The sequence below is a fragment of the Bombina bombina genome, chromosome 2 (genome assembly GCF_027579735.1).
Source record: "Bombina bombina isolate aBomBom1 chromosome 2, aBomBom1.pri, whole genome shotgun sequence".
NCBI lineage: Eukaryota > Metazoa > Chordata > Amphibia > Anura > Bombinatoridae > Bombina > Bombina bombina.
The window spans coordinates 535582527-535610497 of record NC_069500.1 but is presented as its reverse complement, the minus strand read 5'-3'; the positions used below and the strand labels follow the sequence as shown (position 1 = coordinate 535610497).

At 42.5% G+C, this 27971-nt stretch overlaps 1 protein-coding gene across 1 annotated transcript in view; it reads right to left on the bottom strand.

Moving 5' to 3' along the window:
* The window catches only part of AUH (AU RNA binding methylglutaconyl-CoA hydratase), a 1048717-nt gene that overhangs the window by 766600 nt on the left and 254146 nt on the right, over positions 1 to 27971 (bottom strand). The gene's annotated exons all lie outside the window — the stretch shown is intronic.

The window sequence follows — 27971 nt, the reverse complement described above, 5'->3', positions numbered from 1 at the left end:
TTATAGACATTTCTTCAAAACCTTTTTTTCTGGAAATTATGAACTGACCTTTACAATGCATGTGCATTTACACTGCTGCAGCTACTAGATACAGATACAACTAGGTAATTTCATACAGTTTTATACAGTTCTTCAAAACATTTTAAAATGGCCAAAGGATGTACTTAGTTTTTTTCTGACTAAAACATTTTATTTTCAGGCTTCTGCTGACATGTCCTATATGAATAAAGCTTTTGAGGGCTGTTCCTATCAGCAAAAGAGCATAAATACAGCAGAATGAAGGATTGTATCTCATCATTTCATATTAATTTAGGAACAAGCTTAAAGTGAAGGTAAACTTTGATAAATGAAAGCCTGTTTTTTTTTAAATACTATTAAAAACAAGGGCACATTCATTCATCAAAGTTTAGAAAGCAGCCATTTTGATTAAAAACTTACCTTTGTTTTTTTGACAGCCAGAGCAGCTTCCCCAACCCGGAGATACTCTCTTCACACGTTATCAATGACTAATCCAGCTTCCGCCAATCACGGCATGGCCTCAGGCAATGACTCCCCTGGGGGGAAAGCCGTGATTGGAAGAAGCTGGATTAGTCATTGATGATGTATGAAGAGAGGATCTCCGGGTGGGGGAAGCTGCTCTGGCTGTCAAAAAAACAAAGGTAAGTTTTTAATCAAATTGGCTGCTTTCTAAACTTTGATGAATGAAAGTGCCCCTGTTTTTAATAGTATTTAAAAAAAATCAGAGCTTTTCCCCTTGGAAGAATATAGATATTTCAAACGTAACAAATCAGCATTTTTCTTCTTAAAGTAAAAAGAAAATCCTAGCGTTTTACAAACATTAGGATTGACTTTTGAAACAAATAAAGGGGACTTTCATTCATGAAGTATAAGATACTTCCTGTAGAAAGCTCCTTTATTTGTTTTAACCGATCGCCGTTTTTAGCTGCTACAGCAGCCCACGGCTAAAATAGTTTTTTGCTAAGAGGTGACGTTTTCACCTCTTACCCAATAGCCGTGCAGTAAATCCGGCTTGGCGCCCATGGGAGCCGGATTTACCACAAGGCTATTGGCTAAGAGGTGAAAACGTCACCTCTTAGCAAAAAAATTTTTTAGCCGTGTGCTGCTGTAGCAGCTAAAAACGGCGATCAGTTAAAACAAATAAAGGAGCTTTCTACAGGAAGTATCTTATACTTCATGAATGAAAGCCCCCTTTTGTTTCAAAAGTCAAACGCTAGGATTTACTTTCACTTTAAGTTCTACTGGTAAGAATCTGTTCAGGCGCTTTGTAATATACCAACCTCTCAACACACCTCCTAGGCCGAATATAATATATATATATATATATATATATATATATATATATATATATATATATATATATATAAATAAATAAAGAATCAGGATCTAGCATTCACACCTTTATCAACCCCCGGGGTGAACTTCAAAAATAATGTAAAACAGAAGAACGGAAGGCACTCGCCGTTTACAGTAATTTATTTATAAAAATTATAAAATATACAAAACTCAAAATTCTAAATACTACAATATATTTACCGGGCACTCATGGATATCCCACACCAGGACTCGCAAGTTTCCCTAACCCTCTTTTTCATTCATTACTTTCCTTGATGTACATTTTTCTCCTTTCTATTGCTTCTACGCTTCCTTTAATCTTTTTCTCCTCCTCCATATGAATGGCATATTGATATCAATAGTAATATTTATATATGTCACCATATTGGTGGTTTCTTTAACAATTGGAAATTATCGCAGTCTGTGCGATTACAGGTACATGCCAATACGGACATTTTCCAATCTTATGAACGGTATATGTGAAATGACTTTTGAATCAGATGCAGTGATGTGAGCAATAACCCTTTGTTTTTTAAATTCAGTATGTTAATTTAATTTGACAATATTCATGTAACATTCAAGTCTATCTTGTGCATATGAGTGTATTATGTCATACATTTTAAAAACATAATTTATGCTTACCTGATAAATGTATTTCTCTTGTAGTGTATCCAGTCCACGGATCATCCATTACTTGTGGGATATTCTCCTTCCCAACAGGAAGTTGCAAGAGGATCACCCACAGCAGAGCTGCTATATAGCTCCTCCCCTCACTGCCATATCCAGTCATTCGACCGAAACAAGACGAGAAAGGAGAAATCATAGGGTGCAGTGGTGACTGTAGTTTAATTAAAATTTAGACCTGCCTTAAAAGGACAGGGCGGGCCGTGGACTGGATACACTACAAGAGAAATAAATTTATCAGGTAAGCATAAATTATGTTTTCTCTTGTTAAGTGTATCCAGTCCACGGATCATCCATTACTTGTGGGATACCAATACCAAAGCTAAAGTACACGGATGATGGGAGGGACAAGGCAGGAACTTAAACGGAAGGAACCACTGCCTGTAGAACCTTTCTCCCAAAAACAGCCTCCGAAGAAGCAAAAGTGTCAAATTTGTAAAATTTTGAAAAGGTGTGAAGCGAAGACCAAGTCGCAGCCTTGCAAATCTGTTCAACAGAGGCCTCATTTTTAAAGGCCCAGGTGGAAGCCACAGCTCTAGTAGAATGAGCTGTAATCCTTTCAGGGGGCTGCTGTCCAGCAGTCTCATAGGCTAAGCGTAATATGCTCCGAAGCCAAAAGGAGAGAGAGGTTGTCGAAGCTTTTTGACCTCTCCTCTGTCCAGAGTAAACGACAAACAGGGCAGATGTTTGACGAAAATCTTTAGTAGCCTGCAAGTAAAACTTCAAGGCATGGACTACGTCCAGATTATGCAAAAGACGTTCCATCTTTGAAGAAGGATTAGGACACAATGATGGAACAACAATCTCTTGATTGATATTCCTGTTAGAAACCAAAAGCCTTTGTCCAAACCCTCTTGGAGAAAGGACAATATCCTAGGAATCCTAACCTTACTCCATGAGTAACTCTTGGATTCACACCAATAAAGATATTTACGCCATATCTTATGGTAGATTTTCCTGGTGACAGGCTTCCGAGCCTGTATTAAGGTATCAATGACTGACTCAGAGAAGCCACGCCTTGATAGAATCAAGCGTTCAATCTCCATGCAGTCAGTCTCAGAGAAATTAGATTTGGATGATTGAAAGGACCTTGTATTAGAGTCCATGGTGGAAGAGATGACATGTCCACTAGGTCTGCATACCAGGTCCTGCGTGGCCATGCAGGCGCTATCAGAATCACCGATGCTCTCTCCTGTTTGATTTTGGCAATCAGTCGAGGGAGCAGAGGAAACGGTGGAAACACATAGGCCAGGTTGAAGAACCAAGGAGCTGCTAGAGCATCTATCAGCGTTGCTCCCGGATCCCTGGACCTGGATCAGTAACAAGGAAGCTTGGCGTTTTGGCGAGACGCCATGAGATCCAGTTCTGGTTTGCCCCAACAATGGACCAGTTGAGCAAACACCTCCGGATGGAGTTCCCACTCCCCCGGATGAAAAGTCTGACGACTTAGAAAATCCGCCTCCCAGTTCTCTACGCCTGGGATGTGGATTGCTGACAGGTGGCAAAAGTGAGACTCTGCCCAGCGAATTATCTTTGAGACTTCTAACATCGCTAGGGAACTCCTGGTTCCCCCTTGATGGTTGATGTAAGCCACAGTCGTGATGTTATCCAACTGAAATCTGATGAACCTCAGTGTTGCTAACTGAGGCCAAGCTAGAAGAGCATTGAATATTGCTCTTAACTCCAGAATATTTATTGGGAGGAGTTTCTCCTCCTGAGTCCACGATCCCTGAGCCTTCAGGGAGTTCCAGACTGCGCCCCAACCTAGAAGGCTGGCATCTGTTGTTACAATCGTCCAATCTGGCCTGCGAAAGATCATACCCTTGGACAGATGGACCCGAGAAAGCCACCAGAGATGAGAATCTCTGGTCTCTTGATCCAGATTTAGTAGAGGGGACAAATCTGAGTAATCCCCATTCCACTGACTTAGCATGCATAATTGCAGCGGTCTGAGATGCAGGCGCGCAAATGGTACTATGTCCATTGCCGCTACCATTAAGCCGATTACTTCCATGCACTGAGCCACTGATGGGCGTGGAATGGAATGAAGGACACGGCAAGCATTTAAAAGTTTTGATAACCTGGACTCCGTCAGGTAAATCTTCATCTCTACAAAATCTATAAGAGTCCCTAGGAAGGAGACTCTTGTGAGTGGTGATAGAGGTCTTGCACACAGCTTAGGAATGCCTCTTTCTTTATCTGGTTTGCTGATAACCTTGAAAGATGAAATCTCCCTTGTGGAGGAGAAGCTTTGAAGTCCAGAAGATATCCCTGAGATATGATCTCCAACGCCCAGGGATCCTGAACATCTCTTGCCCACGCCTGGGCGAAGAGAGAAAGTCTGCCCCCCACTAGATCTGTTTCCGGATAGGGGGCCGTTCCTTTATGCTGTCTTGGGGGCAGCAGCAGGCTTTCTGGCCTGCTTGCCCTTGTTCCAGGACTGGTTAGGTTCCCAGGCCTGTCTGGAATGAGCAACAGTTCCCTCTTGTTTTGAAGCGGAGGAAGTTGATGCTGCTCCTGCCTTGAAATTTCGAAAGGCACGAAAATTAGACTGTTTGGCCTTTGATTTGGCCCTGTCCTGAGGAAGGGTATGACCCTTGCCTCCAGTAATGTCAGCAATAATTTCCTTCAAGCCAGGCCCAAATAAGGTCTGCCCCTTGGAAGGAATGTTGAGTAATTTAGACTTTGAAGTCACGTCAGCTGACCAGGATTTAAGCCATAGCGCCCTACGCGCCTGGATGGCGAATCCGGAATTCTTAGCCGTTAGTTTAGTCAAATGAACAATGGCATCAGAAACAAATGAGTTAGCTAGCTTAAGCGTTCTAAGCTTGTCAATAATTTCATTCAATGGAGCTGTCTGGATGGCCTCTTCCAGGGCCTCAAACCAGAATGCCGCCGCAGCAGTGACAGGCGCAATGCATGCAAGGGGCTGTAAAATAAAACCTTGTTGAATAAACATTTTCTTAAGGTAACCCTCCAATTTTTTATCCATTGGATCTGAAAAAGCACAACTGTCCTCAACCGGGATAGTGGTACGCTTTGCTAAAGTAGAAACTGCTCCCTCCACCTTAGGGACCGTCTGCCATAAGTCCCGTGTAGTGGCGTCTATTGGAAACATTTTTCTAAATATAGGAGGTGGGGAAAAGGGCACACCGGGTCTATCCCACTCCTTGCTAATAACTTCTGTAAGCCTTTTAGGTATAGGAAAAACGTCAGTACACACCGGCACCGCATAGTATCTATCCAGCCTACACAATTTCTCTGGAATTGCAACTGTGTTACAGTCATTCAGAGCAAAAATACCTCCCCAAGCAATACACGGAGGTTCTCAAGCTTAAATTTAAAATTAGAAATCTCTGAATCAGGTTTCCCCGAGTCAGAGATGTCACCCACAGACTGAAGCTCTCCGTCCTCATGTTCTGCATACTGTGACGCAGTATCAGACATGGCTCTAACAGCATTTGCGCACTCTGTATCTCTCCTAACCCCAGAGCTATCGCGCTTGCCTCTTAATTCAGGCAATCTAGATAATACCTCTGACAGGGTATTATTCATGATTGCAGCCATGTCCTGCAAGGTAATCGCTATGGGCGTCCCTGATGTAATTGGCGCCATATTAGCGTGCGTCCCCTGAGCGGGAGGCGAAGGGTCTGACACGTGGGGAGAGTTAGTCGGCATAACTTCCCCCTCGACCTCTGGTGATAATTCTTTTATAGATAAAGACTGATCTTTACTGTTTAAGGTGAAATCAATATATTTAGTACACATTCCCCTATGGGGCTCCACCATGGCTTTCAAACATAATGAACAAGTAGGTTCCTCTGTGTCAGACATGTTTAAACAGACTAGCAATGAGACTAGCAAGCTTGGAAAACACTTTAAAACAAGTTTACAAGCAAAATAAAAAACGTTACTGCGCCTTTAAGAAACACAAATTTTCCCAAATGTTGAAATAACAGTGAAAAAACAGAATTTATGTTTACCTGATAAATTACTTTCTCCAACGGTGTGTCCGGTCCACGGCGTCATCCTTACTTGTGGGAATATTCTCTTCCCCAACAGGAAATGGCAAAGAGCCCAGCAAAGCTGGTCACATGATCCCTCCTAGGCTCCGCCTACCCCAGTCATTCGACCGACGTTAAGGAGGAATATTTGCATAGGAGAAACCATATGATACCGTGGTGACTGTAGTTAAAGAAAATAAATTATCAGACCTGATTAAAAAAACAGGGCGGGCCGTGGACCGGACACACCGTTGGAGAAAGTAATTTATCAGGTAAAAATAAATTCTGTTTTCTCCAACATAGGTGTGTCCGGTCCACGGCGTCATCCTTACTTGTGGGAACCAATACCAAAGCTTTAGGACACGGATGAAGGGAGGGAGCAAATCAGGTCACCTAAATGGAAGGCACCACGGCTTGCAAAACCTTTCTCCCAAAAACAGCCTCAGAAGAAGCAAAAGTATCAAACTTGTAAAATTTGGTAAAAGTGTGCAGTGAAGACCAAGTCGCTGCCCTACATATCTGATCAACAGAAGCCTCGTTCTTGAAGGCCCATGTGGAAGCCACAGCCCTAGTGGAATGAGCTGTGATTCTTTCAGGAGGCTGCCGTCCGGCAGTCTCGTAAGCCAATCTGATGATGCTTTTAATCCAAAAAGAGAGAGAGGTAGAAGTTGCTTTTTGACCTCTCCTTTTACCAGAATAAACAACAAACAAGGAAGATGTTTGTCTAAAATCCTTTGTAGCATCTAAATAGAATTTTAGAGCGCGAACAACATCCAAATTGTGCAACAAACGTTCCTTCTTCGAAACTGGTTTCGGACACAAAGAAGGCACGACTATCTCCTGGTTAATGTTTTTGTTAGAAACAACTTTTGGAAGAAAACCAGGTTTAGTACGTAAAACCACCTTATCTGCATGGAACACCAGATAAGGAGGAGAACACTGCAGAGCAGATAATTCTGAAACTCTTCTGGCAGAAGAAATTGCAACCAAAAACAAAACTTTCCAAGATAATAACTTAATATCAACGGAATGTAAGGGTTCAAACGGAACCCCCTGAAGAACTGAAAGAACTAAGTTGAGACTCCAAGGGGGAGTCAAAGGTTTGTAAACAGGCTTAATTCTAACCAGAGCCTGAACAAAGGCTTGAACATCTGGCACAGCTGCCAGCTTTTTGTGGAGTAACACAGACAAGGCAGAAATCTGTCCCTTCAAGGAACTTGCAGATAATCCTTTCTCCAATCCTTCTTGAAGAAAGGATAGAATCTTAGGAATCTTTACCTTGTCCCAAGGGAATCCTTTAGATTCACACCAACAGATATATTTTTTCCATAATTTGTGGTAAATTTTTCTAGTTACAGGCTTTCTGGCCTGAACAAGAGTATCAATAACAGAATCTGAGAACCCTCGTTTTGATAAGATCAAGCGTTCAATCTCCAAGCAGTCAGCTGGAGTGAGACCAGATTCGGATGTTCGAACGGACCTTGAACAAGAAGGTCTCGTCTCAAAGGTAGCTTCCATGGTGGAGCCGATGACATATTCACCAGATCTGCATACCAAGTCCTGCGTGGCCACGCAGGAGCTATCAAGATCACCGACGCCCTCTCCTGATGGATCCTGGCTACCAGCCTGGGGATGAGAGGAAACGGCGGGAATACATAAGCTAGTTTGAAGGTCCAAGGTGCTACTAGTGCATCTACTAGAGTCGCCTTGGGATCCCTGGATCTGGACCCGTAGCAAGGAACCTTGAAGTTCTGACGAGAGGCCATCAGATCCATGTCTGGAATGCCCCACAGTTGAGTAATTTGGGCAAAGATTTCCGGATGGAGTTCCCACTCCCCCGGATGTAATGTCTGACGACTCAGAAAATCCGCTTCCCAATTTTCCACTCCTGGGATGTGGATTGCAGACAGGTGGCAGGAGTGAGTCTCCGCCCATTGAATGATTTTGGTCACTTCTTCCATCGCCAGGGAACTCCTTGTTCCCCCCTGATGGTTGATGTACGCAACAGTCGTCATGTTGTCTGATTGAAACCGTATGAACTTGGCCTTTGCTAGCTGAGGCCAAGCCTTGAGAGCATTGAATATCGCTCTCAGTTCCAGAATATTTATCGGTAGAAGAGATTCTTCCCGAGACCAAAGACCCTGAGCTTTCAGGGATCCCCAGACCGCGCCCCAGCCCATCAGACTGGCGTCGGTCGTGACAATGACCCACTCTGGTCTGCGGAAGGTCATCCCTTGTGACAGGTTGTCCAGGGACAGCCACCAACGGAGTGAGTCTCTGGTCCTCTGATTTACTTGTATCTTCGGAGACAAGTCTGTATAGTCCCCATTCCACTGACTGAGCATGCACAGTTGTAATGGTCTTAGATGAATGCGCGCAAAAGGAACTATGTCCATTGCCGCTACCATCAAACCTATTACTTCCATGCACTGCGCTATGGAAGGAAGAGGAACGGAATGAAGTGTCCGACAAGAGTTTAGAAGTTTTGTTTTTCTGGCCTCTGTCAGAAAAATCCTCATTTCTAAGGAGTCTATTATTGTTCCCAAGAAGGGAACCCTTGTCGACGGAGATAGAGAACTCTTTTCCACGTTCACTTTCCATCCGTGAGATCTGAGAAAGGCCAGGACTATGTCCGTGTGAGCCTTTGCTTGAGGAAGGGACGACGCTTGAATCAGAATGTCGTCCAAGTAAGGTACTACTGCAATGCCCCTTGGTCTTAGCACCGCTAGAAGGGACCCTAGTACCTTTGTGAAAATCCTTGGAGCAGTGGCTAATCCGAAAGGAAGCGCCACGAACTGGTAATGCTTGTCCAGGAATGCGAACCTTAGGAACCGATGATGTTCCTTGTGGATAGGAATATGTAGATACGCATCCTTTAAATCCACCGTGGTCATGAATTGACCTTCCTGGATGGAAGGAAGAATTGTTCGAATGGTTTCCATTTTGAACGATGGAACCTTGAGAAACTTGTTTAAGATCTTGAGATCTAAGATTGGTCTGAACGTTCCCTCTTTTTTGGGAACTATGAACAGATTGGAGTAGAACCCCATCCCTTGTTCTCCTAATGGAACAGGATGAATCACTCCCATTTTTAACAGGTCTTCTACACAATGTAAGAATGCCTGTCTTTTTATGTGGTCTGAAGACAATTGAGACCTGTGGAACCTCCCCCTTGGGGGAAGCCCCTTGAATTCCAGAAGATAACCTTGGGAGACTATTTCTAGTGCCCAAGGATCCAGAACATCTCTTGCCCAAGCCTGAGCGAAGAGAGAGAGTCTGCCCCCCACCAGATCCGGTCCCGGATCGGGGGCCAACATTTCATGCTGTCTTGGTAGCAGTGGCAGGTTTCTTGGCCTGCTTTCCCTTGTTCCAGCCTTGCATTGGTCTCCAGGCTGGCTTGGCTTGAGAAGTATTACCCTCTTGCTTAGAGGACGTAGCACTTGGGGCTGGTCCGTTTCTACGAAAGGGACGAAAATTAGGTTTATTTTTGGCCTTGAAAGACCTATCCTGAGGAAGGGCGTGGCCCTTACCCCCAGTGATATCAGAGATAATCTCTTTCAAGTCAGGGCCAAACAGCGTTTTCCCCTTGAAAGGAATGTTAAGGAGTTTGTTCTTGGAAGACGCATCAGCTGACCAAGATTTCAACCAAAGCGCTCTGCGCGCCACAATAGCAAACCCAGAATTCTTTGCCGCTAACCTAGCCAATTGCAAAGTGGCGTCTAGGGTGAAAGAATTAGCCAATTTGAGAGCACGGATTCTGTCCATAATCTCCTCATAAGGAGGAGAATCACTATCGATCGCCTTTACTAGCTCATCGAACCAGAAACACGCGGCTGTAGTGACAGGGACAATGCATGAAATTGGTTGTAGAAGGTAACCCTGCTGAACAAACATCTTTTTAAGCAAACCTTCTAATTTTTTATCCATAGGATCTTTGAAAGCACAACTATCTTCTATGGGTATAGTGGTGCGTTTGTTTAAAGTAGAAACCGCTCCCTCGACCTTGGGGACTGTCTGCCATAAGTCCTTTCTGGGGTCGACCATAGGAAACAATTTTTTAAATATGGGGGGAGGGACGAAAGGTATACCGGGCCTTTCCCATTCTTTATTTACAATGTCCGCCACCCGCTTGGGTATAGGAAAAGCTTCTGGGAGCCCCGGGACCTCTAGGAACTTGTCCATTTTACATAGTTTCTCTGGGATGATCAAATTCTCACAATCATCCAGAGTGGATAATACCTCCTTAAGCAGAGCGCGGAGATGTTCCAACTTAAATTTAAATGTAATCACATCGGGTTCAGCTTGTTGAGAAATTTTCCCTGAATCTGAAATTTCTCCCTCAGACAAAACCTCCCTGGCCTCCTCAGACTGGTGTAGGGGCATTTCAGAACCATTATCATCAGCGTCCTCATGCTCTTCAGTATCTAAAACAGAGCAGTCGCGCTTACGCTGATAAGTGGGCATTTTGGCTAAAATGTTTTTGATAGAATTATCCATTACAGCCGTTAATTGTTGCATAGTAAGGAGTATTGGCGCGCTAGATGTACTAGGGGCCTCCTGAGTGGGCAAGACTCGTGTAGACGAAGGAGGGAATGATGCAGTACCATGCTTACTCCCCTCACTTGAGGAATCATCTTGGGCATCATTTTCAGTGTCACATAAATCACATTTATTTAAATGAGAAGGAACCCTTAAAATAACGGAACCGGAGCCGTTTTTAACTTTAACCCCTTTACAGTCCCTGGTATCTGCTTTGCTGAGACCCAACCAAGCCCAAAGGGGAATACGATACCAAATGACGCCTTCAGAAAGTCTTTTCTATGTATCAGAGCTCCTCACACATGCGACTGCATGTCATGCCTCTCAAAAACAAGTGCGCAATACCGGCGCGAAAATGAGGCTCTGCCTATGATTAGGGAAAGCCCCTAAAGAATAAGGTGTCTAAAACAGTGCCTGCCGATATTATTTTACCAAAATACCCAGATTAAATGATTCCTCAAGGCTAAATATGTGTAATATATGAATCGATTTAGCCCAGAAAATGTCTACAGTCTTAATAAGCCCTTGTGAAGCCCTTATTTACTGTCTGAATAAAAATGGCTTACCGGATCCCATAGGGAAAATGACAGCTTCCAGCATTACATCGTCTTGTTAGAATGTGTCATACCTCAAGCAGCAAAAGACTGCTCACTGTTCCCCCAACTGAAGTTAATTCCTCTCAACAGTCCTGTGTGGAACAGCCATGGATTTTAGTAACGGTTGCTAAAATCATTTTCCTCTTACAAACAGAAATCTTCATCTCTTTTCTGTTTCAGAGTAAATAGTACATACCAGCACTATTTTAAAATAACAAACTCTTGATTGAATAATAAAAACTACAGTTAAACACTAAAAAACTCTAAGCCATCTCCGTGGAGATGTTGCCTGTACAACGGCAAAGAGAATGACTGGGGTAGGCGGAGCCTAGGAGGGATCATGTGACCAGCTTTGCTGGGCTCTTTGCCATTTCCTGTTGGGGAAGAGAATATTCCCACAAGTAAGGATGACGCCGTGGACCGGACACACCTATGTTGGAGAAAATGCAGTTACACTAACGAAATTTTTACAGTGTATGTAATAAGTTAGCAGAGCATTGCACCCACTTGCAAATGGATGATTAACCCCTTAATACCAAAAACGGAATAACAAATGACAAAAACATTTTTTAAACAGTCACAACAACTGCCACAGCTCTACTGTGGCTTTTTACCTCCCTCAATACGACTTTTGAAGCCTTTTGAGCCCTTCAGAGAAGTCCTGGATCATGCAGGAAGAAGCTGGATGTCTGTGTCTGTAATTTTTGGTGTGCAAAAAAACGCTAAAATAGGCCCCTCCCACTCATATTACAACAGTGGGAAGCCTCAGGGAACTGTTTCTAGGCAAAATTCAAGCCAGCCATGTGGAAAAAACTAGGCCCCAATAAGTTTTATCACCAAACATATGTAAAAAACGATTAAACATGCCAGCAAACGTTTTAAAATACACTTTTATAAGAGTATGTATCTCTATTAATAAGCCTGATACCAGTCGCTATCACTGCATTTAAGGCTTTACTTACATTACTTCGGTATCAGCAGCATTTTCTAGAAAATTCCATCCCTAGAAAAATATTTTAACTGCACATACCTTATTGCAGGAAAACCTGCACGCTATTCCCCCTCTGAAGTTACCTCACTCCTCAGAATATGTGAGAACAGCAAAGGATCTTAGTTACTTCTGCTAAGATCATAGAAAACGCAGGCAGATTCTTCTTCTAAATACTGCCTGAGATAAACAGTACACTCCGGTACCATTTAAAAATAACAAACTTTTGATTGAAGAAATAAACTAAGTATAAAACACCACAGTCCTCTTACGACCTCCATCTTAGTTGAGAGTTGCAAGAGAATGACTGGATATGGCAGTGAGGGGAGGAGCTATATAGCAGCTCTGCTGTGGGTGATCCTCTTGTAACTTCCTGTTGGGAAGGAGAATATCCCACAAGTAATGGATGATCCGTGGACTGGATACACTTAACAAGAGAAACGGGTGAATGGGTAATAAAGGGATTATCTATCTTTTTAAACAATAACATTTTTGAGTTGACTGTCCTTTTAACAACAGAAGGCTTTTGTTACATTAAAGGAAAATGAAAGTCAAAATTTATTTAAACATTCATGGTTCCATTTGAACATACAATTTTAAATTTACTTCTGTTATCAAATTTACTTTTAACAGTTAAATAATTAAAAGCAAATAGTTTGGCCTTAAAGGGACATGAAACCCACATTTTTTCTTTCGAGATTCAGATAGAGAATACAATATTAAACAACTTTCCAATTTACTTCTATTATTTAATTTGCTTCCTTCTCTTGTTAACATTTGCTGGAAGTTTTATCTAGGCAAGTTCATGAGCAACAGAGAAACTAGGTTCTAGCTGTTGATTGGTGGCTGCATATATATATTGAAAGTGATTGGCTCACCCATGTGTTCAGTTAGAAACTAGTAGTGCATTGCTGCTCCTTCAACAAATGATATCAAGAGAATGAAACAGATTAGATAATAGAAGTAAAATAGAAAGTTGTTTAAAATTGTATTCTCTATCTGAATCATGACAGAAAATGTTTGGGTTTCATGTCCCTTTAACCCCTTCCGGACCAAGGACATTTTTAATTGTCATGAGGAACATTCCTATGTATTCCTAAGTTATGACGTTTAAAAAAATCTTGCGGCTTTTACCCACTCAGCAAGTTTATTAATATATGCATATTGCACATTTTTAATGGACTATTAATATATTAAATTTAAACACGGTGTTAATTCTTAAAGTTTACTGGCCCTTTAAGTTTAAACATTAAAAAAATGTCCATACAGAATATTGATACAAGTAAACCATTCTGCCGTGTAACTAGTCTTATAGTACTTCATTGTATAACAATTTATTTTCTTATTGTTAAAGGGACACTGAACCCACTTTTTTTTCTTTCATGATTCAGATAGAGCATGCAATTTTAAGCAACTGTCTAATTTACTCCTATTATCAATTTTTCTTCATTATCTTGCTATCTTTATTTGAAAAGCAAGAATGTAAGTTGAGTAGCCGGCCCATTGTTGTTCACAACCTCGGTTGTGCTTGCTGATTGGTGGCTAAATGTAGCCCCCATTCAGCAAGTGCTGTCAAGGGTCTGAACCAAAAAATGTCTGGCTCCGTAGCTTAGATGCCTTTCTTTATAAATAAAGATAGCAAGAGAATGAAGAAAAACTGTCAATAGGAGTAAATTAGAAAGATGCTTAAAGGGACACTGTACCCAAAAAATTTATTTCGTGATTCAGATAGAGCATGACATTTTAAGCAACTTTCTAATTTACTCCAATTATCAAATTTTCTTCATTCTCTTGGTATCTTTATTTGAAATGCAAGAATGTAAGTTTAGATGCCGGCCCATTTTTGGTGAACAACCTGGGTTGTCCTTGCTGATTGGTGGATAAATTCATCCACCAATAAAAAACTGCTGTCCAGAGTGCTGAAACCAAAAAAAAGCTTAGATGCCTTCTTTTTCAAATAATGATAGCAAGAGAACGAAGAAAAAGTGATAATAGGAGTAAATTAGAAAGTTGCTTAAAATTGCATGCTCTTTCTGAATTACAAAAGAAAAAATTTGGGTACAGTTTCCCTTTAAATTTGCATGCTCTATCTGAATCATGAAAGAAAAAAATGTGGGTTTAGTCTCCCTTTAAGGTTGCTCTGAGATTATTTACAGAAAAATATAAAGTGTAAAAGAAAACATATTATGAACCACAAACGTTACCAACACTATGAAAAGCAGTATAAATACTGTTACTTGGTAGCACAAAAAGTTGCTAACCTACATTAAATTCCAGTGTTGCTAGTTTTTACCCTACTTCAATACTTGTTGCTCAATTCAAAAGTACCAGAGGCATTTTTCAGAGCCTTCCGCTGGAGAGTAAAAATTGGACGTGCATCAATAAGGTAGATCTACATTGGAGTTATGGTAATTAGTTTGTTCCTTGTGTGTTTTCATTTACAATTCAACTGATTATAAGGATTTTTATATCAATTAAAAAAAAATATAACAAGAGAGGTGAAAATGTGGTATATTTCTTGGACAACTGAGAAGAATTTAAAATATAAGCTATTAGAACACTGAAGTGCCATTTTCAGGCTTGACAACAGAAACAAGAATATTAGAGCCCTTATAAACGGAGTTGCGCAATAGAACAAGACATATTATGCTATATAATATCTATGCACTATATGATATATTGGGTAATACAGTAGAAAGTAGATTAAAGCTACACTGTAGTGCTAAATTGTGATGTTTTGTAAAAATGGCAACACTTGTTTGTTTATGGATTAGTTGATCAGTGTGAGAAGCTCCACTGGCTGCCGAATATAAATGCTCTCCGTTCCCCTGCATAAACAATCATTCAAGGAATATAAGGAAATTGTGGTAAAATAGCAAATGTTATTTATTACCAAAGCCTTTGATATTTCTTGATACAATAAAAGTTCCATGAAGTTGTCTTTACATTTCCAGTGATGGTTTAGTCATTTTGCTTTCAAGTAACTTGCCGGTAAGGGACTACATATTCATCTATCAATTAAACGGACATGAAACCCCACATTTTTCTTTCATGATTCAGATAGAACATTCAATTTTAAAAAACAGAATTTATGCTTACCTGATAAATTACTTTCTCCAACGGTGTGTCCGGTCCACGGCGTCATCCTTACTTGTGGGATATTCTCCTCCCCAACAGGAAATGGCAAAGAGCCCAGCAAAGCTGGTCACATGATCCCTCCTAGGCTCCGCCTTCCCCAGTCATTCGACCGACGTAAAGGAGGAATATGCATAGGAGAAATCATATGATACCGTGGTGACTGTAGTTAGAGAAAATAATTCATCAGACCTGATTAAAAAAACCAGGGCGGGCCGTGGACCGGACACACCGTTGGAGAAAGTAATTTATCAGGTAAGCATAAATTCTGTTTTCTCCAACATAGGTGTGTCCGGTCCACGGCGTCATCCTTACTTGTGGGAACCAATACCAAAGCTTTAGGACACGGATGATGGGAGGGAGCAAATCAGGTCACCTAGATGGAAGGCACCACGGCTTGCAAAACCTTTCTCCCAAAAATAGCCTCAGAAGAAGCAAAAGTATCAAATTTGTAAAATTTGGTAAAAGTGTGCAGTGAAGACCAAGTCGCTGCCTTACATATCTGCTCAACAGAAGCCTCGTTCTTGAAGGCCCATGTGGAAGCCACGGCCCTAGTGGAGTGAGCTGTGATTCTTTCAGGAGGCTGCCGTCCGGCAGTCTCATAAGCCAATCGGATGATGCTTTTAAGCCAAAAAGAGAGAGAGGTAGAAGTTGCTTTTTGACCTCTCCTTTTACCAGAATAAACAACAAACAAGGAAGAAGTTTGTCTGAAATCCTTAGTAGCCTCTTAATAGAATTTTAGAGCACGAACTACATCCAAATTGTGTAACAAACGTTCCTTCTTTGAAACTGGATTCGGACACAAAGAAGGCACGACTATCTCCTGGTTAATATTTTTGTTAGAAACAACTTTCGGAAGAAAACCAGGTTTAGTACGCAAAACCACCTTATCTGCATGGAACACCAGATAAGGAGGAGAACACTGCAGAGCAGATAACTCTGAAACTCTTCTAGCAGAAGAAATTGCAACCAAAAACAAAACTTTCCAAGATAATAACTTGATATCAACGGAATGTAGGGGTTCAAACGGAACCCCCTGAAGAACTGAAAGAACTAAATTGAGACTCCAAGGAGGAGTCAAAGGTTTGTAAACAGGCTTGATTCTAACCAGAGCCTGAACAAAAGCTTGAACATCTGGCACAGCCGCCAGCTTTCTGTGAAGTAAAACAGATAAAGCAGAAAACAGAATTTATGTTTACCTGATAAATTACTTTCTCCAACGGTGTGTCCGGTCCACGGCGTCATCCTTACTTGTGGGATATTCTCTTCCCCAACAGGAAATGGCAAAGAGCCCAGCAAAGCTGGTCACATGATCCCTCCTAGGCTCCGCCTACCCCAGTCATTCGACCGACGTTAAGGAGGAATATTTGCATAGGAGAAACCATATGGTACCGTGGTGACTGTAGTTAAAGAAAATAAATTATCAGACCTGATTTAAAAAAACCAGGGCGGGCCGTGGACCGGACACACCGTTGGAGAAAGTAATTTATCAGGTAAACATAAATTCTGTTTTCTCCAACATAGGTGTGTCCGGTCCACGGCGTCATCCTTACTTGTGGGAACCAATACCAAAGCTTTAGGACACGGATGAAGGGAGGGAGCAAATCAGGTCACCTAAATGGAAGGCACCACGGCTTGCAAAACCTTTCTCCCAAAAATAGCCTCAGAAGAAGCAAAAGTATCAAACTTGTAAAATTTGGTAAAAGTGTGCAGTGAAGACCAAGTCGCTGCCCTACATATCTGATCAACAGAAGCCTCGTTCTTGAAGGCCCATGTGGAAGCCACAGCCCTAGTGGAATGAGCTGTGATTCTTTCGGGAGGCTGCCGTCCGGCAGTCTCGTAAGCCAATCTGATGATGCTTTTAATCCAAAAAGAGAGAGAGGTAGAAGTTGCTTTTTGACCTCTCCTTTTACCGGATTAAACAACAAACAAGGAAGATGTTTGTCTAAAATCCTTTGTAGCATCTAAATAGAATTTTAGAGCGCGAACAACATCCAAATTGTGCAACAAACGTTCCTTCTTTGAAACTGGTTTCGGACACAGAGAAGGTACGATAATCTCCTGGTTAATGTTTTTGTTAGAAACAACTTTTGGAAGAAAACCAGGTTTAGTACGTAAAACCACCTTATCTGCATGGAACACCAGATAAGGAGGAGAACACTGCAGAGCAGATAATTCTGAAACTCTTCTAGCAGAAGAAATTGCAACTAAAAACAAAACTTTCCAAGATAATAACTTAATATCAACGGAATGCAAGGGTTCAAACGGAACCCCCTGAAGAACTGAAAGAACTAAATTGAGACTCCAAGGAGGAGTCAAAGGTTTGTAAACAGGCTTAATTCTAACCAGAGCCTGAACAAAGGCTTGAACATCTGGCACAGCGGCCAGCTTTTTGTGAAGTAACACAGACAAGGCAGAAATCTGTCCCTTCAGGGAACTTGCAGATAATCCTTTTTCCAATCCTTCTTGAAGGAAGGATAGAATCCTAGGAATCGTAACCTTGTCCCAAGGGAATCCTTTAGATTCACACCAACAGATATATTTTTTCCAAATTTTGTGGTAAATCTTTCTAGTTACAGGCTTTCTGGCCTGAACAAGAGTATCGATAACAGAATCTGAGAACCCTCGCTTCGATAAGATCAAGCGTTCAATCTCCAAGCAGTCAGCTGGAGTGAAACCAGATTCGGATGTTCGAACGGACCCTGAACAAGAAGGTCTCGTCTCAAAGGTAGCTTCCAAGGTGGAGCCGATGACATATTCACCAGATCTGCATACCAAGTCCTGCGTGGCCACGCAGGAGCTATCAAGATCACCGACGCCCTCTCCTGATTGATCCTGGCTACCAGCCTGGGGATGAGAGGAAACGGCGGGAACACATAAGCTAGTTTGAAGGTCCAAGGTGCTACTAGTGCATCCACTAGAGCCGCCTTGGGATCCCTGGATCTGGACCCGTAGCAAGGAACTTTGAAGTTCTGACGAGAGGCCATCAGATCCATGTCTGGAATGCCCCACAGCTGAGTGACTTGGGCAAAGATTTCCGGATGGAGTTCCCACTCCCCCGGATGCAATGTCTGACGACTCAGAAAATCCGCTTCCCAATTTTCCACTCCTGGGATGTGGATAGCAGACAGGTGGCAGGAGTGAGACTCCGCCCATAGAATGATTTTGGTCACTTCTTCCATCGCCAGGGAACTCCTTGTTCCCCCCTGATGGTTGATGTACGCAACAGTTGTCATGTTGTCTGATTGAAACCGTATGAACTTGGCCCTCGCTAGCTGAGGCCAAGCCTTGAGAGCATTGAATATCGCTCTCAGTTCCAGAATATTTATCGGTAGAAGAGATTCTTCCCGAGACCAAAGACCCTGAGCTTTCAGGGATCCCCAGACCGCGCCCCAGCCCATCAGACTGGCGTCGGTCGTGACGATGACCCACTCTGGTCTGCGGAATGTCATCCCTCGTGACAGGTTGTCCAGGGACAGCCACCAACGGAGTGAGTCTCTGGTCCTCTGATTTACTTGTATCTTCGGAGACAAGTCTGTATAGTCCCCATTCCACTGACTGAGCATGCACAGTTGTAATGGTCTTAGATGAATGCGTGCAAAAGGAACTATGTCCATTGCCGCTACCATCAACCCGATCACTTCCATGCACTGAGCTATGGAAGGAAGAGGAACGGAATGAAGTATCCGACAAGAGTCTAGAAGTTTTGTTTTTCTGGCCTCTGTCAGAAAAATCCTCATTTCTAAGGAGTCTATTATTGTTCCCAAGAAGGGAACCCTTGTTGACGGAGATAGAGAACTCTTTTCCACGTTCACTTTCCATCCGTGAGATCTGAGAAAGGCCAGGACAATGTCCGTGTGAGCCTTTGCTTGAGGAAGGGACGACGCTTGAATCAGAATGTCGTCCAAGTAAGGTACTACAGCAATGCCCCTTGGTCTTAGCACAGCTAGAAGGGACCCTAGTACCTTTGTGAAAATCCTTGGAGCAGTGGCTAATCCGAAAGGAAGCGCCACGAACTGGTAATGTTTGTCCAGGAATGCGAACCTCAGGAACCGATGATGTTCCTTGTGGATAGGAATATGTAGATACGCATCCTTTAAATCCACCGTGGTCATGAATTGACCTTCCTGGATGGAAGGAAGAATAGTTCGAATGGTTTCCATCTTGAACGATGGAACCTTGAGAAACTTGTTTAAGATCTTGAGATCTAAGATTGGTCTGAACGTTCCCTCTTTTTTGGGAACTATAAACAGATTGGAGTAGAACCCCATCCCTTGTTCTCTTAATGGAACAGGATGAATCACTCCCATTTTTAACAGGTCTTCTACACAATGTAAGAATGCCTGTCTTTTTATGTGGTCTGAAGACAACTGAGACCTGTGGAACCTCCCCCTTGGGGGAAGTCCCTTGAATTCCAGAAGATAACCTTGGGAGACTATTTCTAGCGCCCAAGGATCCAGAACATCTCTTGCCCAAGCCTGAGCGAAGAGAGAGAGTCTGCCCCCCACCAGATCCGGTCCCGGATCGGGGGCCAACACTTCATGCTGTCTTGGTAGCAGTGGCAGGTTTCTTGGCCTGCTTTCCCTTGTTCCAGCCTTGCATTGGTCTCCAAGCTGGCTTGGCTTGAGAAGTATTACCCTCTTGCTTAGAGGACGTAGCACTTTGGGCTGGTCCGTTTCTACGAAAGGGACGAAAATTAGGTTTATTTTTTGCCTTGAAAGGCCGATCCTGAGGAAGGGCGTGGCCCTTACCCCCAGTGATATCAGAGATAATCTCTTTCAAGTCAGGGCCAAACAGCGTTTTCCCCTTGAAAGGAATGTTAAGTAGCTTGTTCTTGGAAGACGCATCAGCCGACCAAGATTTCAACCAAAGCGCTCTGCGCGCCACAATAGCAAACCCAGAATTCTTAGCCGCTAACCTAGCCAATTGCAAAGTGGCGTCTAGGGTGAAAGAATTAGCCAATTTGAGAGCATTGATTCTGTCCATAATCTCCTCATAAGGAGGAGAATCACTATCGACCGCCTTTATCAGCTCATCGAACCAGAAACATGCGGCTGTAGCGACAGGGACAATGCATGAAATTGGTTGTAGAAGGTAACCCTGCTGAACAAACATCTTTTTAAGCAAACCTTCTAATTTTTTATCCATAGGATCTTTGAAAGCACAACTATCCTCTATGGGTATAGTGGTGCGTTTGTTTAAAGTGGAAACCGCTCCCTCGACCTTGGGGACTGTCTGCCATAAGTCCTTTCTGGGGTCGACCATAGGAAACAATTTTTTAAATATGGGGGGAGGGACGAAAGGAATACCGGGCCTTTCCCATTCTTTATCAACAATGTCCGCCACCCGCTTGGGTATAGGAAAAGCTTCTGGGAGCCCCGGCACCTCTAGGAACTTGTCCATTTTACATAGTTTCTCTGGGATGACCAACTTGTCACAATCATCCAGAGTGGATAATACCTCCTTAAGCAGAATGCGGAGATGTTCCAACTTAAATTTAAATGCAATCACATCAGGTTCAGCTTGTTGAGAAATGTTCCCTGAATCAGTAATTTCTCCCTCAGACAAAATCTCCCTGGCCCCATCAGACTGAGTTAGGGGCCCTTCAGAAATATTAATATCAGCGTCGTCATGCTCTTCAGTATCTAAAACAGAGCAGTCGCGCTTACGCTGATAAGTGTTCATTTTGGCTAAAATGTTTTTGACAGAATTATCCATTACAGCTGTTAATTGTTGCATAGTAAGGAGTATTGGCGCGCTAGATGTACTAGGGGCCTCCTGAGTGGGCAAGACTCGTGTAGACGAAGGAGGGAATGATGCAGTACCATGCTTACTCCCCTCACTTGAGGAATCATCTTGGGCATCATTGTCATTGTCACATAAATCACATTTATTTAAATGAATAGGAATTCTGGCTTCCCCACATTCAGAACACAGTCTATCTGGTAGTTCAGACATGTTAAACAGGCATAAACTTGATAACAAAGTACAAAAAACGTTTTAAAATAAAACCGTTACTGTCACTTTAAATTTTAAACTGAACACACTTTATTACTGCAAATGCGAAAAAACATGAAGGAATTGTTCAAAATTCACCAAATTTTCACCACAGTGTCTTAAAGCCTTAAAAGTATTGCACACCAAATTTGGAAGCTTTAACCCTTAAAATAACGGAACCGGAGCCGTTTTGAACTTTAACCCCTTTACAGTCCCTGGTATCTGCTTTGCTGAGACCCAACCAAGCCCCAAGGGGAATACGATACCAAATGACGCCTTCAGAAAGTCTTTTCTAAGTATCAGAGCTCCTCTCACATGCGACTGCATGCCATGCCTCTCAAAAACAAGTGCGCAACACCGGCGCGAAAATGAGGCTCTGCCTATGCTTTGGGAAAGCCCCTAAAGAATAAGGTGTCTAAAACAGTGCCTGCCGATATTATTATATCAAAATACCCAGATAAAATGATTCCTCAAGGCTAAATATGTGTTAATAATCAATCGATTTAGCCCAAAAAAAGTCTACAGTCTTAATAAGCCCTTTTAGAAGCCCTTATTTACGATCGTAATAAACATGGCTTACCGGATCCCATAGGGAAAATGACAGCTTCCAGCATTACATCGTCTTGTTAGAATGTGTCATACCTCAAGCAGCAAGAGACTGCTCACTGTTCCCCCAACTGAAGTTAATTGCTCTCAACAGTCCTGTGTGGAACAGCCATGGATTTTAGTGACGGTTGCTAAAATCATTTTCCTCATACAAACAGAAATCTTCATCTCTTTTCTGTTTCTGAGTAAATAGTACATACCAGCACTATTTCAAAATAACAAACTCTTGATTGAATAATAAAAACTACAGTTAAACACTAAAAAACTCTAAGCCATCTCCGTGGAGATGTTGCCTGTACAACGGCAAAGAGAATGACTGGGGTAGGCGGAGCCTAGGAGGGATCATGTGACCAGCTTTGCTGGGCTCTTTGCCATTTCCTGTTGGGGAAGAGAATATCCCACAAGTAAGGATGACGCCGTGGACCGGACACACCTATGTTGGAGAAATCTGTCCCTTCAAAGAACTTGCAGATAATCCTTTCTCCAAACCTTCTTGAAGAAAGGATAGAATCTTAGGAATTTTTATCTTGTTCCATGGGAATCCTTTAGATTCACACCAACAGATATATTTTTTCCATATTTTATGGTAGATTTTTCTAGTTACAGGCTTTCTAGCCTGAACAAGAGTATCAATGACAGAATCTGAGAACCCTCGCTTTGATAAAATCAAGCGTTCAATCTCCAAGCAGTCAGTTGGAGTGAGGCCAGATTCGGATGTTCGAACGGACCTTGAACAAGAAGGTCCTGTCTCAAAGGTAGCTTCCATGGTGGAGCCGATGACATATTCACCAGATCTGCATACCAAGTCCTGCGTGGCCACGCAGGAGCTATCAAGATCACCGATATCCTCTCCTGTTTGATCCTGGCTACCAGCCTGGGAATGAGAGGAAACGGTGGGAACACATAAGCTAGGTTGAAAGTCCAAGGTGCTACTAGTGCATCCACTAGAGTCGCCTTGGGATCCCTGGATCTGGACCCGTAGCAAGGAACCTTGAAGTTCTGACGAGACGCCATCAGATCCATGTCTGGAATGCCCCACAATTGAATTATTTGGGCAAAGATTTGCGGATGGAGTTCCCACTCCCCCGGATGAAATGTCTGACGACTCAGAAAATCCGCTTCCCAATTTTCCACTCCTGGGATGTGGATTGCAGACAAGTGGCAGGAGTGAGTCTCCGCCCATTGAATTATTTTGGTCACTTCTTCCATCGCCAGGGAACTCCTTGTTCCCCCCTGATGGTTGATATACGCAACAGTGGTCATGTTGTCTGATTGAAACCGTATGAATTTGGCCTTTGCTAGCTGAGGCCAAGCCTTGAGAGCATTGAATATCGCTCTCAGTTCCAGAATATTTATCGGGAGAAGAGATTCTTCCCGAGACCAAAGACCCTGAGCTTTCAGGGGTTCCCAGACCGCGCCCCAGCCCACCAGACTGGCGTCGGTCGTGACAATGACCCACTCTGGTCTGCGGAAGCTCATCCCTTGTGACAGGTTGTCCAGGGACAGCCACCAACGGAGTGAATCTCTGGTCCTCTGATCTACTTGTATCGTCGGAGACAAGTCTGTATAATCCCCATTCCACTGACTGAGCATGCACAGTTGTAATGGTCTTAGATGAATTCGCGCAAAAGGAACTATGTCCATTGCCGCGACCATCAAACCTATTACTTCCATGCACTGCGCTATGGAAGGAAGAAGAACAGAATGAAGTACTTGACAAGAGCTTAGAAGTTTTGATTTTCTGGCCTCTGTCAGAAAAATCCTCATTTCTAAGGAGTCTATTATTGTTCCCAAGAAGGGAACTCTTGTTGACGGGGATAGAGAACTTTTTTCTACGTTCACTTTCCACCCGTGAGATCTGAGAAAGGCCAGGACAATGTCCGTATGAGCCTTTGCTTGTGGCAGAGACGACGCTTGAATCAGTATGTCGTCCAAGTAAGGTACTACTGCAATGCCCCTTGGTCTTAGCACCGCTAGAAGGGACCCTAGTACCTTTGTGAAAATTCTTGGAGCAGTGGCTAATCCGAATGGAAGTGCCACAAACTGGTAATGCTTGTCCAGAAAGGCGAACCTTAGGAACCGATGATGTTCCTTGTGGATAGGAATATGTAGATACGCATCCTTTAAATCCACCGTGGTCATGAATTGACCTTCCTGAATGGTAGGAAGAATTGTCCGAATGGTTTCCATTTTGAACGATGGAACCCTGAGAAAATTGTTTAGGATCTTGAGATCTAAGATTGGTCTGAATGTTCCCTCTTTTTTGGGAACTATGAACAGATTGGAGTAGAATCCCATCCCTTGTTCTCCTAATGGAACAGGGTGAATCACTCCCATTTTTAACAGGTCTTCTACACAATGTAAGAATGCCTGTCTTTTTATGTGGTCTGAAGACAATTGAGACCTGTGGAACCTTCCCCTTGGGGGTAGCTCCTTGAATTCCAGAAGATAACCTTGGGAGACTATTTCTAGCGCCCAAGGATCCAGAACATCTCTTGCCCAAGCCTGAGCGAAGAGAGAAAGTCTGCCCCCCACCAGATCCGGTCCCGGATCGGGGGCCAACATCTCATGCTGTCTTGGTAGCAGTGGCAGGTTTCTTGGCCAGCTTACCTTTGTTCCAGCCTTGCATTGGCCTCCAGGCTGGCTTGGTTTGAGAAGTATTACCCTCTTGCTTAGAGGATGTAGAACTTGAGGCTGGTCCGTTTCTGCGAAAGGGACGAAAATTTGGTTTATTTTTAGCCTTAAAAGACCTATCCTGAGAAAGGGCGTGGCCCTTTCCCCCAGTGATATCTGAAATAATCTCTTTCAAGTCAGGGCCAAACAGCGTTTTCCCCTTGAAAGGTATGTTAAGCAATTTGTTCTTGGAGGACGCATCCGCTGACCAAGACTTTAGCCAAAGCGCTCTGCGCGCCACAATAGCAAACCCTGAATTTTTCGCCGCTAATCTAGCTAATTGCAAAGTGGCGTCTAAAGTAAAAGAGTTAGCCAATTTAAGAGCGTGAACTCTGTCCATAATCTCCTCATAAGAAGATTCCTTATCGAGCGACTTTTCTAGTTCATCGAACCAGAAACACGCTGCTGTAGTGACAGGAACAATGCATGAAATTGGTTGTAGAAGGTAACCTTGCTGAACAAACATCTTTTTAAGCAAACCCTCTAATTTTTTATCCATAGGATCTTTGAAAGCACAACTATCTTCTATAGGGATAGTAGTGCGTTTGTTTAGAGTAGAAACCGCCCCCTCGACCTTGGGGACTGTCTGCCATAAGTCCTTTCTGGGGTCGACCATAGGAAGCAATTTCTTAAATATAGGGGGAGGGACAAAAGGTATGCCGGGCCTTTCCCATTCTTTGTTTACAATGTCCGCCACCCGCTTGGGTATAGGAAAAGCTTCGGGGGGCACCGGGACCTCTAGGAACTTGTCCATCTTACATAATTTCTCTGGAATGACCAAATTGTCACAATCATCCAGAGTAGACAACACCTCCTTAAGCAGAGCGCGGAGATGTTCCAATTTAAATTTGAATGTAATAACATCAGGTTCAGCTTGTTGAGAAATTTTCCCTGAATCTGAAATTTCTCCCTCAGACAAAACCTCCCTGGCCCCTTCAGACTGGTGTAGGGGCATGTCAGAACCATTATCATCAGCGTCCTCCTGCTCTTCAGTATTTTCTAAAACAGAGCAGCCGCGCTTTCGCTGATAAGTGGGCATTTTGGCTAAAATGTTTTTGATAGAATTATCCATTACAGCCGTTAATTGTTGCATAGTAAGGAGTATTGGCGCACTAGATGTACTAGGGGCCTCCTGTGTGGGCAAGACTGGCGTAGACGAAGGAGGGGATGATGCAGTACCATGCTTACTCCCCTCACTTGAGGAATCATCTTGGGCATCATTTTCTCTAAATTGTTTGTCACATACATGACATCTATTTAAATGAGAAGGAACCTTGGCTTCCTCACATACAGAACATAGTCTATCTGATAGTTCAGACATGTTAAACAGGCATAAACTTGATAACAAAGCACAAAAAACGTTTTAAAATAAAACCGTTACTGTCTCTTTAAATTTTAAACTGAACACACTTTATTACTGAATATGCGAAAAAGTATGAAGGAATTGTTCAAAATTCAGCAAAATTTCACCACAGTGTCTTAAAGCCTTAAAAGTATTGCACACCAAATTTGAAAGCTTTAACTCTTAAAATAACGGAACCAGAGCCATTTTTATATTTAACCCCTATACAGTCCCTGGTATCTGCTTTGCTGAGACCCAACCAAGCCCAGAGGGGAATACGATACCAAATGACGCCTTCAGTAAGCTTTTTCTGTGTATCTGAGCTCCTCACACTTGCATCTGCATGCCTTGCTTCCCAAAAACAACTGCGCATTAGTGGCGCGAAAATGAGGCTCTGCCTATGATTAGAGAAGGCCCCCAGTGAAAAAGGTGTCCAATACAGTGCCTGCCGTTTTTTTTTTTTTTTTTTTTTAACATAATTCCCAAGAATAAAATAACTCCTCAAAGCTATAAACTATTAAACATGCTTATAAATTAATCGTTTTAGCCCAGAAAAATGTCTACCAGTCTTTAAAGCCCTTGTGAAGCCCTTTATTCTTATTAATAAAAATGGCTTACCGGATCCCATAGGGAAAATGACAGCTTCCAGCATTACCAAGTCTTGTTAGAAATGTGTCATACCTCAAGCAGCCAAAGTCTGCTCACTGTTTCCCCCAACTGAAGTTAATTCCTCTCAACAGTCCTGTGTGGAAACAGCCATCGATTTTAGTAACGGTTGCTAAAATCATTTTCCTCTTACAAACAGAAATCTTCATCTCTTTTCTGTTTCAGAGTAAATAGTACATACCAGCACTATTTTAAAATAACAAACTCTTGATAGAAGAATAAAAACTACATTTAAACACCAAAAAACTCTGAGCCATCTCCGTGGAGATGTTGCCTGTGCAACGGCAAAGAGAATGACTGGGGAAGGCGGAGCCTAGGAGGGATCATGTGACCAGCTTTGCTGGGCTCTTTGCCATTTCCTGTTGGGGAGGAGAATATCCCACAAGTAAGGATGACGCTGTGGACCGGACACACCTATGTTGGAGAAAACGTTTTAATTTACTGCTGTTATCTATTTTGCCTCTTTCTCTTGGTATCCAGTGTTGAAAAGCATACCTAGGTAGGCTCAGAAGCAGCAGTGCACTACTGGGAGCTAGCTGCTGATTGTGGCTGTACATATATATCTCTGTCATTGGATCACGTGATGTATTCAGCCATCTACCAGTAATGCATTGTTGCTTCTTCCACAAAGGATACCAAGAGAATGAAGCAAAACTATTAACATAAATTAATTGGAAAGATGCTTAAATTGTTTGTTCTATATGAATCATGAAAGAAAATGTGAAGTTTCATGTCCCTTTAAATCAGAAATGAGATTCTAAGTCTGCATAGATTCATGCCTTAGAGCAGTTCCCTGTAAACAGATATAATAGTGTTACTGTCAGGAGTCCTACGTGCAAAAAAACATACTTCCTTTCTATGCTCTGATGAGATTAACAAACAATAGCTGTAAATTATGCCAGTCTGTGCCTGCTTTAAAATGATAACAATCTCAATGAGTCATGTATAATTTAGATTTTTCAAAAATAAAAAAAAATAGATTTAAACAAATATTTTTGTTAACTGGAAACTATTCAGTAAGCTTTTAACCTTTATGCTTTAGGCAAAACATTTAGGCACATCAAAAGATGTACAGTTTAATAATAGGTGATACAGTATATATGGGTATTGTCAGTATGCACAGATGTATTCACAACTATGTCTTGGGAATGAAAAGCTAAAAAATTTCCAAAAAAACATTATTTATGTAAGAAGTTACCTGATAAATTAATTTCTTTCATATTGGCAAGAGTCCATGAGCTAGTGACGTATGGGATATACAATCCTACCAGGAGGGGCAAAGTTTCCCAAACCTCAAAATGCCTATAAATACACCCCTCACCATACCCACAATTCAGTTTAACGAATAGCCAAGAAGTGGGGTGATAAAGAAAGGAGTAAAAAGCATC